General features: G+C 32.2%; 3 long non-coding RNA genes across 3 annotated transcripts; 1 reads left to right on the top strand and 2 right to left on the bottom strand.

The window, feature by feature from the left end:
• The first annotated feature begins 1,303 nt into the window (after positions 1 to 1,303).
• Positions 1,304 to 7,085, top strand: LOC114326094 (uncharacterized). The gene is made up of 4 exons (XR_003651782.2): positions 1,304 to 1,455; positions 1,732 to 1,880; positions 2,513 to 2,666; positions 6,949 to 7,085. It is a non-coding gene; the product is annotated as an uncharacterized LOC114326094 (long non-coding RNA).
• A 786-nt stretch (positions 7,086 to 7,871) lies between these two features.
• Positions 7,872 to 12,565, bottom strand: LOC126892753 (uncharacterized). The gene is made up of 2 exons (XR_007700990.1): positions 11,028 to 12,565; positions 7,872 to 10,523 (listed from the first exon to the last, which is right to left on the bottom strand). It is a non-coding gene; the product is annotated as an uncharacterized LOC126892753 (long non-coding RNA).
• Positions 12,566 to 12,695: 130 nt separating this feature from the next.
• Positions 12,696 to 17,853, bottom strand: LOC114326095 (uncharacterized). Its single transcript, XR_007700989.1, has 3 exons — positions 16,676 to 17,853; positions 15,523 to 15,656; positions 12,696 to 13,167 (listed from the first exon to the last, which is right to left on the bottom strand). It is a non-coding gene; the product is annotated as an uncharacterized LOC114326095 (long non-coding RNA).
• Positions 17,854 to 19,089: the final 1,236 nt, after the last annotated feature.

Below are 19,089 nucleotides of genomic sequence, written 5' to 3'. Positions count from 1 at the left end.
GTGCAGTCACTCGAGCGCTTTGGTGACCTTTTAAGTTGTGAAGAGTAGGTTAAAACCAAAAAAAGTTAAGTAAAGTTTTCCGTTTTAGTGGGGACTTGTCCATTTTTAATTTAATTTTCCATTTCCAACAATCGTTTTTTTAGATTTATATAGCGCCATCTATCCATAATCCGAAAAAATGTCTCTAATAAAAGTTATTTATTTTTACGTAAGGAATCCAAATCTGCAATAAAAAATGGGGGCTCCTATTTAAGATTTTAAAGTAACCCGCCAACCCACCTCCTTGGGGGTCGTGTTTGGTGCCATTCGATAGATTTTTCAAAAATATTGAATAAGTGTATTTTTCGGTTTTACGATCTGATGTTCACTTCCCGAAATATCGCGGGATTTGTATTTAAAATATTAAATTTACCCCTCACCCCTCTCCGTGGGAAGTTGTGTTTGGTATCATTCGATAGATTTTAAAAAAATATTGTGTACGTATTTTTAGTTTTCGATCTGTCATTCATTTCGCGAAATATTCGCTTTTTTCTTGTGAAACTTTGGGACTCACCCAAAATCGTCAGATTTAAAAGAGCATTAAGAGCCAATATAATATGGTAGAGATAGATTTTCAGGGTACGAGGTTTCTCCCCATGTACCTACTTATCTGACGCGCTCGAGTAACTGCAAAAATCCCCGCTTGTGCTCCCCTACCATAAGAAATAAATAAAAGATTTTAAATTTTTAGTTATTTATTTTTCATTTAACGGTGTTTGGCATGTTCATTACACCAAATTACTGTTTTAAATAAAATATCAGTTTAGAATAATCTGCAAAACACGTCTGTGTTCTGATTTCTAAAATGCCACAAATCCTTTTCATTCAAGTAATTAATTCTGCCGGTTTTGACACATCTACTTTTTAGTCGCCGACAAAGAGGAAGGAAGGAACATCTTATTATATCTGTGGACACCTCGGGCTGTGTGCCAACAAGCAATTTCTAACAAGAGTGAAGTTGCAGTTACAACGTGTTCGGACTATTTCGGAAATACACGAAGTGTCTTCTGCATAGACGGCAGTATTTTATATTTTTAGAGGTATTTAATTTTAAATAAATTAGTTCCAAGTTTTGACACTTTGCATCAAAAGCGCTGCGATCGGCTACTGAGTGAAATACAGTTGGAATCTAGTCACAGCATAGAAAACGCAACGTTTCATTTATTATTCTGTGATCTAGTGTTCGGATTACTTCGGAATTAACCGAAATATCTCATCCATACACGGAGGCGTTGTTTTTAAATTAGAGAGGTATCTAATTTTAAATAAATTAGTTCCTGGTTCTAACACTTCTCTTTTCTCGTCAAAAGCGCTGCGATCGCTGATATTGTTGGCTGGTGTTGATGTTGATGGTTGGTGTGATTAATAAATTCGTAAATGTGTCTTCCATTCCAATCATTTCAAGACCGGTTAAAGGTATTATTGTGATGTGTATTTATTTACGTTAAATACTGAAATATTTTCTTACAATTATATCATCTCAAAACTAAAATTTATGAATTTACCAGTCCGAGACATATCACTGGAATTTACCCAGGAAGGTGGATACCTCTACCTCTATTTGCCTCCATATTCATTGGAATTACACTGTTTCTGGATATTTTATATAGCTATTATAATAATTTATATGTAACTATTATATTTTTACACTTGTGAATATACAACTACCTAAGTAATGTAATGTTTTTTCAGGCACAAGAACTAAAAGTGGATCTACTATTAATAATGGAAAGAACTATTAAGTTTCTCAAAAAAGAATCTGTCTATACAAGGAATGATCATATTGCAATACCATGATGTTATGGAGAAGATATGCACTGGTTGGGACAGAATTAAATAAGGTAAAAAATCATAGTATTTTTTTCTTTTTCTTGTACTGCCTATCCATTTCAGATGTCGACAACCATCATAGTAATGTGTACTTTGCATACAGCTGTTCTGAAAAGATTTTTGTTTGTTGTGTTTAATGATACTTATACCTACATAGATCTTTCAGCCAGGAGATCCTTCACCTTCCTGGTCCACATTTGCCTTCGACTTTTCTCTGTAAAATTAGTTGCAGCAATCCATATTTTTGGCTGTTCCTCATGCTGTGACAAAGAAATTTGATTTGGGTTGTTTTATTGTGGTTAACAGCTCTTTTTCTTTTTGTATTTGGTGTAAGACATCCTAGTAACGTGGTCAGTATAAGATATCTTGAAGATTCAACCATATTACCAAATTTCGAAAGCCTCAATTTTCTTTCAGGTGTACTCTCTGAGCGCTGACGACTCATACTATGGTATAGGGAAGATAGTATCTTAACAACCTCAAATTCATAGGTTAGAATTTCTGAAAAAATAATTTATATGATTTATTCTTGAGATTTCTCTTTCTGGGTTCAGAATATTTCAGTAGTTATTGTTTTTTATGTTATATTTTATTTACATTTTGTTTTGTCTTATGTTTATATTTATAGTTCTATCTTTTACAGTTCTGACACAATGCATGAAGAGTCACCATATGTATGAAGCAGCTACTGTAGCAGAAAAGAGACCTCAAATCAAACCAAATTGAGATAGCAGTAATGTCCAGATGAAGAGATAAAAAGAGTTGTTTCCAAATCCAGGACTATATTTTGAATATGTGTGAGTAAAACATTGTGTACTATTAATTTGTTAAGTATGTACCATCCTTCATTCCAAGATATTCTCCTGAAGAAATAAGTGTATTTTATGTGTAAGACTTCAGTAAGAATTTCATAATCGAACATTGAAATATAAAATAAATTTTGCCTTTCAGTATTTTTTTGCAGCATTTTAATAGAAGGCTGTATACATTAAAGTTTCACAGTGTCGCATGATTTTTACTTTGTCCTCAGGTGTCGTGGTGCTCACTCCGTGATGTCCGGGCCACACTTTGCCTCTATCTTTCCTTGGATAAATACATGCAGTATTATATATTTCAGATTTCTCATCATGTGGGCAAAGTACTTTAGTTTTCTTCTTCTACAGCACTATAGCCCAAATTAAGCCTTGGCCTCCTTTATTTTTTGCCTCCACCCTTGTTTGTCTATAGCTGCTCTTCTCCTTCTTCTTATGATATTCAGTATTTCTTTTTTTTTTTTTGTTTAGCCATTGTATTACCTCTTGATTTGTTACTCTGTTCATCCACATTCTGCTGCAAGTCCACCATTCAAAAGCCTCACAGGCAATTGGCTTTAAAATTAATGTAAACTCACTCTTTGCTTAATTCATAAGCATTTCATATTTCTTTCAAAAAATAACAACGGTAAAAATTGAAAAGTTCTAGTTTAGTAGTCCCTTTGTCCTCTTAAATGGACTGGATATTCTATTGCTCCTTTTGATAGCTACTTTGTCATTCTTGTAGAGTGCTTTTACTGCTTTTAATAATATTTGTGAAACTTTAGTGTCTTCCATTGCTTCACACAACTTGGTTCTAGGAATCTAGTCATAGGCCTTCTTAAGATCTACAAAAGCCAGATGGATGGTTCTATTTTTCTCCTTTTTTTTTTTCTATTAGTTGTTGTGTGGAAGTACAGGAAAAAAGACTATACTGAATATACAGTCAAGATGCAGTAGAAATAAACAAACCAAGACACGTTAAATGCTACTAGGAGCACTCCCGAATCATAATTTACAATGTATACAGGGTGTCCAGAAGCTCTCCCGACAAACGAAGACCGGAGATTCTTCAGATAATTTTAAGACAATTTAACCCAGTTCACCTAATCCGAAAATGCTTCATAAGGGAGCTAGAGCTCATTAAAAATGGCGTCTTGGAATTAGTTTTTCTTAAATATCTCCAGAACGCTTCTATTTAGGAAAACGAAAACAGGTATGCTTATTTATCTTCCAGAGAGAAATCGATTATATCAATTATAAATTTCTAGTACCGGTCATAGGCGCCTGTTTTGGGTAGAGTATCGGTTATTTTATCTCATAACTTTTTTATCTTTAACTTCTAAGCATTTTTGACACTGTATTATTAAATTGTGAGGTATTCTATTACCAAAAGGTACTCTTGCTTCAGGTCGGTAGGATGCACCGTTTTCTAGAAAAATCAATTTGAAAATTTTTCGTTTGTTGAATTTAAAAATAAATTTTCAGTAGTAATTGCACAAGAGCTCTAAAATTCTATATTAATTTTAGAGATCGAGTGCAATTTGTTTCGATTATTTCATGAATAAAACTGTTCAAAACAAAAATTTTATTGTAATTTATTTATGTTAGTACAAATTAGTACAATTAAACACACAGTTGTTATAAATATTTTACGGTTGAAAGTCATCACTTTTATAATTTTTAAAACATTAATTGTTATTAATGTCACTGAATGTATTTTTTCATAGCAACGAAGGGCATCTGACGTAATATACTTGACGACGGGAAATTATCAAAAATTATCAGTCTAATTTAGATTTCTGTAGCTTTCTATTGGTCAGAATCTCCTATGAATGAAATACCTAATAAAAAAAACTATTTAGAAAAACGAAAACTGGTATGTTTATTTATCTGTCAGAGATAAATCGATATCCTTAGTTGAGAAATTCTACTACCGGTCATATGCGTCCGTTTTGGATAGGTCAACGGTTCTTTTATCGCATAGCCTTTTTGTCTTTAATTTTTAAGCATTTTTGACACTTTATGATTAAATTCTGATACACTTGCTTTAAGTTGGTAAAATACACAGTTTTTTTTTGAAAAATTTTTTAAAATTTTTTTCAAATTCAATGAACGAAAAATTTTCGAATCGATTTTTCTAGAAAACAGTGCATCCTACCGACTTAACGTAAGAGTACTATCTAGTACTAGAATACCTAACAATTTAATAATTCTGTATCAAAAATGCTTAGAACTTAAAGACATAAAAGTTATGCGATAAAATACCCGTTGCCCTACCCAAAACGGGCGCCTATGACCGGTACTAGAAATTCTTAGTTGATGGAATCGATTTATCTCTGGAAGATAAATAAGCGTATCAGTTTTCGTTTTTCTGAATAACAGTGTTCTGGAGATATTTAAAAAAAACGTAATTCCAAGAAGCCATCTTCAAAGAGCTCTAGCTTCTTTAGGAAGCATTTTCGGACTAGGTGAATTGGGTTAAATTGTCTTAAAATTATCTGAGGAATCTTCGGTCTTCGTTTGTCGGGAGAGTTTCTGGACACCCTGTATACATTGTAAATCCCAAATCATGATTTCCAAAGCTTTTACATTGTAAATTATGAATCGGAAGTGCTCCTAGTAGCATTTTAACGTGTCTTGGTTTGTTTATTTCTGCTGCATCTTTATTGTAAATTTAGTATAGGTGTAAGAAGACTAATTGGTAGATGGAAATTTAAAACAGGAAATAATGGATATGTAAAGGAAAAGGACAACTTTTGATCATCAAGAGAATGAATAAGTAATTGTAAGAAGAAGAGTGTGCAAGAGGAGTCGAAATCATGGGATATAGGGACACAGCTTAAAATATAACAGTTGGAATAACAGAAGAATGAGCAGAAGTAGAAAATATTTGTCTCCATTTGTTCTTTACACTTTCGCCTTCTTTATGTTTTATTTTCAAAACGATATTTGTGAATTATTGTAGGCCTCACTTAATTACAACGTTTTTTCGGAAATGACTTGAGCTATTTTTATAGATTTTGGTGAGTGAGGGTCTTGTGATGCAGTTGGTATTATAGTGGTATTTACATTGTTGTCAGATCTTCCGTTTTTCTGGAAATCTAATGAACTTTATGTCAATTGGAACACCCTGTATATTGTTTGCGTTTTGAAATACTGATTATTTTTCATGCAGTGTTCCCTATACCTAAATGCCATAATGTCGGAGTTATTGCTACATTTATTTAAACAATTTTTCTTAAACAAATTATAAAAATCAATTTTTTCAGCCCGGGCAGATATTACTTTAGGTTTTTTGGATCATTGGGAACAAAAAGGTCTTTTGTAATTTTTCTCCGAAGTTAATCGTTTTTGAGTTATAAATAATTTAAAACTGAAAAAAAAATTAAAAACGAGGATTTTCAAGGCTCTAAAATACACGTAAAAAATATTATTTTGGAAATTACAAAATGCCTATATCCACGTTCAAACCTTCTTCTAGCAGCTTTAGACAAGAATTTTTGCAATGCTTTATTCTAAAACATTGTTATTTAATTGTTAATGAGGCGCTTATAAGAGGACGGGCGAAGAACAAAATAAGTTCAAAATGCTTATCAAGAACTTATAGAATAAGTTTTGAACTTGAATTGTTAAGTCACTTCGTAATTTTAAAAATAATATTTTTTACTTGCGTTTTTGAGCCTTGAAAATCTTCATTTTTCAGTTTTATAACTGTGTTTATAACTCGAAAACAATCAACTTCAGAGAAAAATTTTAAAAGACCTTTTTTGTTTCGAATGATCCAAAAAAACCTAAAATAATACATATCTGCCTGGAGATAAGTGGCAACAATCAGCACAAAACCGTGAAGTGTGAAAAATAATTGGGGGAGACCTATGTCCAGCAGTGAACGTAAATTGGTTGGATGATGATGATGATGAATATCTTTGGCTGAGAAAAATGTAGCAATAACCCAGAAATTATGGCATTTAGGTATAGGGAACATTACATGAAAAACAGTCACTATTTGTTAAGAATTTTAACTGCAAAAAATATGCAGGGTGTTCCATTTGAAATACAAAAGTTCATTAGATTTTCAGAAAAAACGGAAGATCTGACAACAATGTAAATCCCATTATCATATTAACTTCATCACAAGACATTCACTCACCAAAATCTATAAAAATCGTTCAAGCCGTTTCCGAAATAATTGAGCCGTTCCACATATAAAACACACTGTATAAAAAACTGTCAGAACAAAGAATATAATTTTCCATTCAATATTAACAAATTTTTCTATTTGCAGGTAACGATGAAGCAGGACAGTTGTAGCAGAAACTGGATGAAATTTTACAAAAATAGAATAAAATGTATAAAATTAATAACATGTAAAATAATACTTTTGTATAATATTCGCTATTTATTAATAAAAGTGTGAAATAATTTGATGATTTTATTTTCCCCAACATAATCTATCATCCTGGAAGAACACCCAACAACTAGAATCACTTCATAAAAGAAGACGAATTTTTCGCTCAATAAAAATCTATCTTGAAATAATTTGGTAGTGAAGTAAAAATAAAAGGCAAATAATTCTAAAAAATTCTTAATGTTCCTCTGAAATCTATAGTTAGGGGGGCCTCCCAATAGATGGGGACTCTTACATAAAGTACAGGAATCGCGAATTTTTGGTATGTACTTAAGTAAAACATGGAGAAGAAAAGGGAGGGCGGGCTCAAACACAATTCTAGCCAAACTGTCTTTCAATCCTCCGAGAACATTTACTTTGCTAGTTTGTGTTTGGAGAAGATAGTCTCTTGGTTGAGATCTATTGTGTGATGTGAGACGAAGTCTGCAGTCAGCGCCATCTATCAAACAGTAGCCGAACTACATATATTAAATTACAGCAACCTTTCTTGGTTTGAGATGTAATAAATGTTGCCTACTTTCGGGCGTATTTAAAAATGTTTATTTTCAATTTGAAATGTAATTTTAAATGGATTTAAACGAGTTGGTCTAATTTTGTGAAAAATAAAGTGAAAATGTTCATTTTCGATTTAAAATGCAATTTTCAAGGGATATAAAGTTTTTGGTTTAATCAAAAATGAATAACCATTTTCAATTTCGCTGCAACATGAAACTACAGCCGATCATTATTCCAGTTCAATCAGAGAGTGCAGCAAGCACCTCTGACGGTATTTGGATTAATTTTGTGAAAAATAAAATGCGTTTTAGTTATATATAGTTTATTTTTATAAATTCATAGAGAACACTTTATTAAGATTACAGTACATTATAAAATTGTAAGAAAAGTTGAGTTTTGGTTGGAAGGGTGACCTTTTTATAGCCTTTCGGGCAAGTCTTTCCCATGATCGTGTTAGAAACATACAGAAACACTACATATACTTCAACCCAATAGATAACTGCTAGCTTTGTACACTAGTCTTACCGAAACCATAAGTTGAGTACTCTCCCAGTGTGGTACGTCTGGCGTGTTTCTGTGCGGGAAAATGATGGTCATTAGTTCATAAATCCCATCAAATAATTGCTTATTTGATAGTTAATCCAGTGATAAAGTGTATTTTTGCTATTTTTATTGGGAAAAAGCCACAATTTTACTTTAAAATTAAGTTTATTTGACATTTCGATTTCCATTTCGGAAATCGTTCTTGATTTGGAGAACTATTTCTGAAATGAAAATCGAAACGTCAAGTAAACTTATTTTAAAGTAAAATTGTGGTTTATTCCCAATAAAAATAATAAATTGCATTAAGATACCACAAGAAAATAGTTTCAAAAGTGTATGTATATCATAAGTTACTTTCTACTGACAAAATATAACATTGTTATAAAGAAATTTTCCGTTGTGGTTTACGAGAACAATTAAATGAAATTAAAATAAGTGTAAGACAACGAACAATAATATATTTATTTATGTTTGGTTAAAAAGGCGTGCTTATATCTCGTAAGAGGGTTTGTTATTCTTTGCGGGACGCGGGTTTGTGTCAGACTGCCTGTGGATGAACTAAAAGCACTAGTTTTACATTTCTGTGGTTTTTATAGAAGATGAAGACTGATTTATTGTCCTTTTATCGTCCCGTAATATATTATGGAATTTGCGTTTCCCATACATAAACTGAACAGGCCATCAACATCTGGTGTTTTAAAAGCTGAGAAGGCATTTTATCTGAATACTGATATATTTGGTTTCTTAAAATTTAACAGGCCCTTTATGCATATGGTTTGTGAATTTTAAAATGGGACGTATTATTTCATTTTGAAAAAGTTATTAAAAATTAAAATTAGCAAAATAGTAATTGAAGCGTGTCGCCACAGAAATAATAAATTATAAAGCTTAAAAGAGAATAAAGTAAAGTAGGTACAGAAGAGAAAATACTGTTTTTTATTTACTTTGAATAATGGTATTATAGCGATACGCTTTAATTACTATTTTTGCTAATTTTAATATTTTTTCTCAAAACGAAATAATATGGGCCATATAAACTCACCGTTAATATACAAAACAGACGCTAAGAAAGACATGGTTTTACGAAACGAATGCATCCCCTGACCATATGTTTTTGGAGTGGCAGTTTAACAAACTGAAGTCCTCATAAATTAATTACCATATCAGACCATTATGTCAACAACTCACTAATGCAGTCCAGGGTGTTTTCTTAAAACTGCCAAAGTATACGCTAGACCTAAATGATTTATTGTCATCTGGTCAGGGGGAAGAAACATCAACAAATTATCGTTGTGGTTTTCTTTTTAGTCACGACACAGCGGGTGAACGAATCACACACAAATCGTTCGGCCCTTTTTCGAGAGAGACCTAAGCGCAAATACCTTTTGTTACGAAAATAAATAAATATTTACCGTTCGTTTTATTATATTCATTTCAATTAATTCCAGTAACACACCTACCGAATAGTATTGTGGTCTGTCCTACTCCATTATCAATTGTTACTACTTCATAATCAAGAAAATGATCCTGATACCAAATTATAGACAGAATCTAGTAAAAAAATATCATGTAGAAGCCTGATCAACTGCAAAGCAATCCGTCCGGATCAAAAGTACGAAGAATATACTAGGAATCGACCAGCAATATAAAATTATTCCTGTTACTGTAACATAAAGTATATTATTTGTTTGTGTGCCGCTAGTAGACATATTATGTAAGTGAAAGGAAAGAAGAAAATATAGAAGTAAATATAAAAGATTCTTTATATTTACTTTGAATGATCTTAAACTGATCAGTCATACCCCCATTCTTATTATTACTAGATGGTAATCAACAAAATGATCCTGAGACCAAACTATTTATAGAATCTAGTAAGAATATAACGAATAGACCTCTGATCAACTGCAAAGCCCTGAACAGAGTACGAACTATGAATTGACCAGAAATTTAAAATCATTCCTGTTACTATAAGATAACGAGTGAAAGAAAGAAGAAACTTTAAAAGTAAAGATAAAAGATTTTTAGATTGATTTGGAATGATTCGCCAGCCATATCCAATACAAATTATTACTAGATGGTGATCAACAAATTGATCCTAAGACCAAACTATTGATAGAATCTAGTAAAAATGTCATGTATAAGGCCTGATCAACTGCAAAATCAGAAGTACACATGAAGTACTATGGCCAGCAAATTTAAAATCACTCCTGTTGCTATAAGATAAAGTTAGACGTATATAAGTGAAAGAAAAGAGGAAAATGTAGAAAGAAAGATAAAAGATTCTTTAGATTTACTTGGAATGGTCATAAACTGGTCAGTCATACCCCTATTCTTATTATTACTAGATGGTAATCAACAAAATGATCCTGAGACCAAACTATTTATAGAATCTAGTAAAAATATAACGAATAGACCTATGATCAGTACTGAACAGAGTACGAACTATGAATTGACCAGAAATTTAAAATCATTCCTGTTACTGATAACAAGTGAAAGGAAAGAAGAAACTCTAGAAGTAAAGATAAAAGATTTTTAGATTGATTTAGAATGATTTGCCAGCCATACCCAATACAAATTATTACTAGATGTGATCAACAAATTGATCCTAAGACCAAACTATTGATAGAATCTAGTAAAAATGTCATGTATAAGGCCTGATCAACTGCAAAATCAGAAGTACACATGAGGTACTATGACCAGCAAATTTAAAATCACTCCTGTTGCTATAAGATAAAGTTAGACGTATATAAGTGAAAGACAAGAGGAAAAGGTAGAAAGAAAGATTCTTTAGATTTGCTTGGAATGGTCATAAACTGGTCAGTCATACCCCCCATTCTCATTATTACTAGATGGTAATCAACAAAGTGATCCTAAGACAAAATTCTTGATAGAATCCGGTAAAAATATAACGCATAGACCTCTGATCAACTGCAAAGCAGCCCGTCCGGAACAGAGTACGAACTATGAACTGACCAGTAGTATAGACCGTTTAAGTTATTATAAGATAAAGCATACTATTTCTATGCCACTAGCAGAACGATAAAATGAGAAGAGAAAAAAAAATATATTTTTTAATTACCTTTGAATGATGGTAACAGGATTTCATACTGCATTACAATTAGTTACAAACTTACAATGAAAATTAAGCATGTTATAACCGATGAGGAATTTAAAATTATTTGATTATTTTGTTAGATAAAGAAAAAATACAATCTCCCGTTTTTCTATTATGGAATGTAGGTAAAATACAATCAATTGATAAAAAGATTCTGAAGCTATTTTGTTGTGGTATATCGTAAGTTAAATACTACATATGTTTATATGGGATTAAGTCAAAATTGATCGAGTTTTCAAAAACAATCCGCTAAAATCTTGTTTGGTTATACATTTCTCGCACATTTTTTAAATAACCTTTTTTGGAAAACGATTTCTTGAGTAGAAATCGAAACGTCAGCCAATATTTAAAAATTTAATTTTCATTACAATAAGTTGTGGCTGAATCCCATAAAAACATATTACATATTTAACAAAAGAGATAAATATAACTACATAAATACAAAACATATCAGTCCTTTCAATTGTTAAATAATTTATATTTTTATAATAGACGGAGAGGCAGCGCTAAAAATTCTCTTTGAATTTACTAAAGCTAAATTTTTCACAGTTGATTACTGTGAGTGTGTAGAGAAACATACTGCGGTCGGTCAAGCGAAACGTAGAACAGGGGTTATTGAGAGGGTATCAAAGTTGCTTTCCTACGAAGGTAATTAAATGCATTTACTAAGGCAGTACACACATTCTAAACTGAATATAAATAAAAGTTATTATAGTCGGTCAGCTGTATGACGGGACAGAGCCGGTCGGTCGGCCCCAATGAATGTAGAGGGTTATTCACTATATTTTGACCCCCATGTAAACTGCTTTATTTACAGAATTGGAAAAAAATGTAAAATACAAAAGTTATTTTTTAATTATGCTTTTTTGGCATATATATCGTACTAGTGACGTCATCCATCTGGGCGTGATGACGTAATCGACTATTTTTTTTAAATGAGCATAGGTGTCGTGTGCTAGCTTCTTCAATTCTCTATACAGTACTATAAACATTAAGATCATTATTTATACAGGGTGTCCAAATTTTTTTTTTAATTATTAATCAAACAATTAATTTAATAAAAAAAAATGTTGGACACCCTGTATAATTAATCATGTTAATGTTTATATTACTGAATAGGGAATTGAATAACCTTTCAAATGAGCTAGCACTTGACCCTATTCCCATTTAAAAAAATAGTCGATTACGTCATCACGCCCAAATGGATGATGTCACTAGTACGATATATATGTCAAAAAATCATAATTTAAAAATTGAATAACTTTTGTATTTTACATTTTTTTCTAATTCTGTAAATAAAGCAGTTTACAAGGGGGTCAAAATATAGTGAATAACCCTGTACATTCAATGAAGCCGACCGACCGGCTCTGTCCCGTCATACAGCTGACCGACTATAATAACTTTTATTTATATTTAATTTAGAATGTGTGTACTGATTTTCAGCCTTAGTACATGGATTTAATTACCTTTATAGGAAAGCAACTTTGATACCCTCTCGGTAACCCCTGTTCTACGTTTTGCTTGACCGACCACAGTATGATTCTCTACACCAGTGGTTCTCAAACTTTTTGAGTCATGTACCACCTACAGTTTATTTATTATTTTTGGTACCACCTATATGTTTAGATTGTATTACCAAGACTTACTAAGTAGTACTTTTTTAAGTTTTTGTGTGTTTTGTGTACCACCTCAAATAGTTATATGTACCACCTGTGGTACATGTACCACAGTTTGAGAACCGCTGCTCTACACAATCACAGTAATCAACTGTGAAAAATCTAGCTTTAGTAAATTCAAAGAGAGTTTTCAGCGCTGCCTCTTGAACTATATAATCCTTTAATCCTTTGGAATGGAGCAGTTTTGGAGGTCAAGAATCTCTGCGAAATGTTCTAGTTTCCTTGAAGTGACTCCTATGGATTTCCATGAACTTCAATGCTCAAACACTAAAAATAAACAAAAAATTAGTCCTTTTATAATGCAACAATTACAGCCTATAAACAGAAAAATGGAGATGAGGAAAGGAGTAAGTCAGTGGCGACGCGTGACTTTTTCTAAAGTGTTACCAAAACCAGATGCAAAAAATCTTATTTAAAAAAATGAAGATATGGCTAAATGTATATACATATAGCTTCAATAATATCATTTTGTATATCACTTGAAACTCTCGAAAAAACAGTTGATGTTTCTAGATGTTGGCAAAATTTTTGATCTTTTTTGGCAATTAATGTTAACAATTCCCTGTAATTGCCTCGAATGTCAGAGCCGTCGCCCTCAAAATGACCACGAAACGCTAATTCTTGTTCGGCCAAAAAACATACGGTACATATCTACTCTAAGTGAGCTAAGGATATACGAGTACCTATCTATTTTTTTAACAAACTCATTATGTTTAGCAATATTTGCTTTAAATGCTTGGTTAAGAGAACTTTTGATTCTTGTTTTGCCAAACTGAATCAAATTGGGTATACATCTGACATGTAGGTAACGGAGATATTTCATGTCTCTTTTTTAAAACTCTAAAACTATTTAAATCGTGAACCTGGTCCACCCATTTTTCTGTAAAAACCAGAAGACATGGCCAACAACACAGTCTATTTTTCTTGCAACCACATAACCAAGTATTTTCACTGTACCAACTAAATTTAAAATATCGAGCTAATTTTTTAAATTCCTTTTTTAAATTGTTTAAAATAGGTCTTTCATTTTCAATAATCTCATTTTATTTTTCAATCAGAATTACTTTTCAAGTAGTTGATCGGTTACGCAGCGACACTCATCCATGGTGAACTGCACGCACACTTTTTATTATAGGTACTGTTAGCAAATTTAAATCTGGTAACAGCCCTACTGATATACACAGCGCGCTTACGCCCATTGCTCCTTCAAAATTTTCACTAGCCGGTCCCGAGCCGCCCGAGCGACAGCGAGATAACCATTCATTGTCACCACAAATGAGACTGGTAACAGAATATAATAAAGTGCAACTGAGTCACATAAACTCGCCAATATTTTCGTGTGTCTGGCTATTTACTGAATTAGGTACTATTAACACATAATATAATAATATATTTCTATTGGTAAAAATAAAATAAAATAATAAATGGAATTATTCATCGTCATAAAATACATATTTATTTGCAAGATTTTTAACTGTTACCAATGGTAACAGTGGTTACATGGACGCTTCGCCAGTGGAGTAAGTCAGGGTTGTATTCTGTCCCTACTACTATCAACATTTATGAAGAAAATATATTTCAGTTTGCACAAAGACACGAAAATAGGATGAAAATGAATGGTCTTCCTATTAATAAGCTAATATCTGACAATACTAATGGACTAAAGGAACTGTTTTTGAACTAGAAGGGTTTTCTTTGTAAAAACACAAATATTTTGAATTAAACCTATAATCATAAAGAGAAAATAACTAGCTGATGTGAGAACTATTTAGAAATAATCAATGATATATAATCAATGACTATAAAAGATTTGATTTGAGAACTATTCATATTTTTTTTCTACTAGAACTAATATGCTGAGAAATCGAAAAAGGAGAAGTAAATGTAACATACATTGCATAAACGAATTTATACTAAATAGAATTAACAGAATAGGGAAGATCAATGTGGTCAACATAGTAAGAGATAAATCACCAATGGAACGATGGAGTAATAACCTTTCATAGAGGTATCAATTCGCTAATGAACAAGCAACATTGCTTATAAAGAAGAAAAAGAACTTTTTCACTCTTTGGAAAAAATATTACATACAGTGGAACCTCAATAAGTCAGATTAATCAGGACTGCGGCCGATCCGGGTTATCAAAAATCCGGGTTAGCAGGAGAATATGGTAAAAATTAATAATATACAGTATACTTACAAATAAACTCCATTATAATTGCAAAAACATGAAATACATATGCACAGTGCGTCGAAGTTACGTACAGTAGTATCAAGTATTGTTTATTTCTTGGTAAAAAACTCAGTCAAATTGAAAAAAGGTTTGTTTTGTCTAATAAAAATCAGTCCGGGTTAGCCGGACTTCCGGGTTAGCCGGACTTCCGGGTTATCGAAGGCTGACTTATTGGGGTTCCACTGTACTTGTGAATCGAGCAAAGAGTGAGTTTACACTAATGTGAAAACCAGTTGCCTGTAAAACCTGTATTTCTATGACATTTTATGGAAATATTGCAAAAAAACTGAAGGGCAAAATTTAATATACACCTTAATGTTCAATAATTATGAAATTGAACAAACAAATGGCACATGAAATTGTTAGGAACTAAGTATGATTTGTTTACCTTCTTTAGTTCTGTATGAACCATTTCACTCTCCATGACATCATGGTATTGAAAACCGCTCCTTGCATAGACATTTCTTTGACACAGGTACAGTTCCTTCTATTATTATTAGATCCATTCTTAGGTCTTCTTAGCTAAAAACATTGTAAACTCTCAAAAGGTGTTTAAAATTGAGTAATATGAAAATATCCAGAAGCAATCATTATTAACTACTACATGTCTGTTTGTAATGTTCTCCATTTTCAGACTTCCAATCACCTCTCTGTTGTTACAGTGTTTCTTCCTCTCAGCTTTATCAATTACTTCGCTCCAACTTGTTCTCAGGATAGGTACATCGTTTTCTGTTTCCTTTCTTCTATTCTTTCTTTTAGTGGCCATACCTCACAGCTGTATAGAGTGATACTTTTCACTATAGTCTCATATATCCTCTTTGTATTTTCTTTGCTGATACATTAACATTGTGATACCTTTTTTACCTGCGGAACTTCTATCTCATGGCTTTATCCAATATTCCATAGTGTGAAATATTGAAATATTAAATGTTAAAACAACTATGCTTCTTTGCTAAATATGTACAGTAGAACCCCGATTATCCGTGCTCCTCGGGACCAGAAGTTGGCACGGATAATTGAAATGCACGGATAATCCAAACATTTATTTCTCATATATTATACATCTGTACGTATATACATACATATGTACCTACCATAAATGGATAACAGAAAGAATAAATCTTTCATTATGAGTCTCCTTCTCGGCGTATAGGGTTTAAGTCGAGCGATTTACGGTCACGCTACTTTGATAAAACCTCAAAAATGCAATTTGAGTAATATAAAATCATAGCACAGATAATCCGCAGCCCGGATAATCCGCACACGGATGATCGGGGTTCTACTGTATACCATTGTGTCAAAAGAGTAAAATACAAATTTATTTAATAGATTCCAAAACCTGAACCATGAAGTTATTTAGTAAAAAACGAAATTAATAAATGATTTGTAAAAGCTTTTGTTAACACTCACATTCAGAATGATTCTAACTGAAAAATATGTTCTAAAATTTTCTGAATCCAGAAAGAGGGAATTATATAAATTCTTGTTCAGGAATTTTAATGTTTGAATTTAAGATTGTTAAGATACTATGAATTGTTTACCTTCTTCAATTTTGGCTCAACCACTTCCTCTCCATAACATCATGCTACTGCAAACTCCTTGCATCTCTCTCTTCAGTCTTGACTCCCCTGGAGGGAGTGTAATAGATATAGTGATGTAGTGTATTGTTTGTCTCCAAAGATCTCTGGTTCTGGTCATTTCTATTAACACATGCATATTCCTGTAATTTAGTCAATCCATCCAGTTGGGGATCATCTTCGGGATCTTCTCTTCTAGCATTTCTTTATTGCCTTCTACACTTTTCTGTATCTTATCGGATGTTCTAGAAACTTCTTTTAATTACTTGAGAAGTCTCGTCAAATCTTTTAGCAACATTTTCGAATTTCTAGTCATTTTTTCTAGATTTCTAAGTTTCATAGATCTTTTGAGAAACAGTTTCAAATTTCCTGTCGATTACCTTTGATAAGATTATTTCTTTCGCTGACTGAAAGTGGCATGTCTCTGGGTCATCTCCATTCTGTCTGAGGACATCCTCGAGTTGTGTTTGCAGGGTTTTCTTGGACCCACTGCTGTCTTCATCCTGTTCCTTTAGCTGTTCCCCCAACTGTTTTATGGAAAGGTCTGCTAGCAGCATCTTTGGTCCGCCATACTTTTCCTTGGATAGTAAACTTCTTGCATAGACAGATTAACAGCAATAGTCCATTTGGATTTTTTTCCAGCAAGTTGAAAGTTAATATTTAATAACTTATTAGGTATAAAGTCGAATTTAAAGAATAATAATAAAATAATAATTACTTAGACTTTATATTAAATTATATCGACTTTATAATAAGTTAATAAATCTTAATTATCAGTGTTCTCAAGATAAATCCAAATTGACTATTGCCATTCTTCCCCTGTCCCTTCAATTGTAAGCTCCCAAAAAGTGTTTGAAAAGCAACAATTCAACAAAACTTGCCAATACACGGTTTTCTATGTTTTGATATGTTGAGCTTCTTTGAGCTAGCACAAATTGTAATTACAGATGATCAAAATTTTAATAAAAACTTCCAACATTATCATACCTACACATCACAAGAAATGAGATCGTTCATTCAAAAATTCGAAAGTTGTATTCAAAATAAATTGTATGCATAATATTGCAAATAAATAACCAGTGTTGAAATAATTTTGCAAAATGAAATGGACAAATTGTTTGATTTTGACGTTTGGACGCCATCTTCGATCTCAGCGCTTTGGATCAAAAGTGTTAAAACTTGGAACTAATTTATCTAAAATTAAACACCTCTAAAATTTGAAAATTCTGCCGTCTATGGATAGCATACTTCGGAGATTTCCGAAACAATCCGAACTGGACGCTGCATCTGCAACTTCACTCTGGTTACAATCTCCTTGTTTGCACACAGCCGGATGCGCTAGCTTTTTTGGTCTAGTTTCACTAGTTTCACAAAATTAGATGTGTCTACTCAACCAGAAAGCCGGTAGGATTGCTTACTTTATTGAAAAGGATTTCAGATAGAACAGTGAAAAGATTACATGGATGCAAACATCACCTAAAACTGAAAAAATAAAGACCCGCGTTAGGATAGTCAGAGACGATTACGGATGATATAATAAAAAACTAAATTAGAAAAAAGTTAATTACATAAGAGTGTGGAGGAAATATATGTAGACAGATAAATTTAAATGTTGAGACACCAATAGTTACATTAAGTTAAAAGATTTATTAAAGTAGATATGTATACCTGAATGATCTGTAATATGGTAAACATCAAAGTTATTGACACGAAAAAATATAAAATAAAGTTTAAAGAATTAAATACGAGTAAAAGTAAATCACAATAAATCAAAAGCTCTACCCTGCTTTACAAGCATAGATGAAGCAAGAATAGGTCACCAATAGAGTATATCTGTTTTAGTGGCTGCTATCAGGAGAGGTGTGCTCCAATACAGGGAGTTTCCTATTTAAAATTCAGAATCGCATAACACCAAAAACAAACAAATTTTTGAAACAATGCAACAGCATTTAGAGTGGATTTAGAAGCGGTAGGAGTATACAGAGTCATAAATATATTTACTTTAAACCAGATAACAAAAAAAAGCCCAAGAGAAAAAAAAAAGGAAATATACGCATTTCTTGACCTAGAACAAGCCTTCGATAAAGTTACAAAGACAGAAACTATGTAAAATACTATATAGGTAAGAGAAAAAGGAATGGACAACAGTTACTAAGAATGATCCAAACTATACAACGAGAACAACAACGCCGATAGTAATTCAATAATAGATACGTTTACAATTAATAGATGAAGGATGTAGATAAGGAGGAGCACTATTAACCCAACAATATTTCTAATATTTATACACAACAAGGAGTAAAAAACTGAATGTAGGATATAGAAATCTGTAACGAGTAGAAATCTGGGAAGGAGTATTGTAGGTAGTCAAAGTAGTA

The sequence above is a fragment of the Diabrotica virgifera genome, chromosome 9 (genome assembly GCF_917563875.1).
Source record: "Diabrotica virgifera virgifera chromosome 9, PGI_DIABVI_V3a".
NCBI classification, from domain to species: domain Eukaryota; kingdom Metazoa; phylum Arthropoda; class Insecta; order Coleoptera; family Chrysomelidae; genus Diabrotica; species Diabrotica virgifera.
Note: the sequence above shows the minus strand (reverse complement) of the source record. Positions and strands in the feature narration are given on the sequence as shown.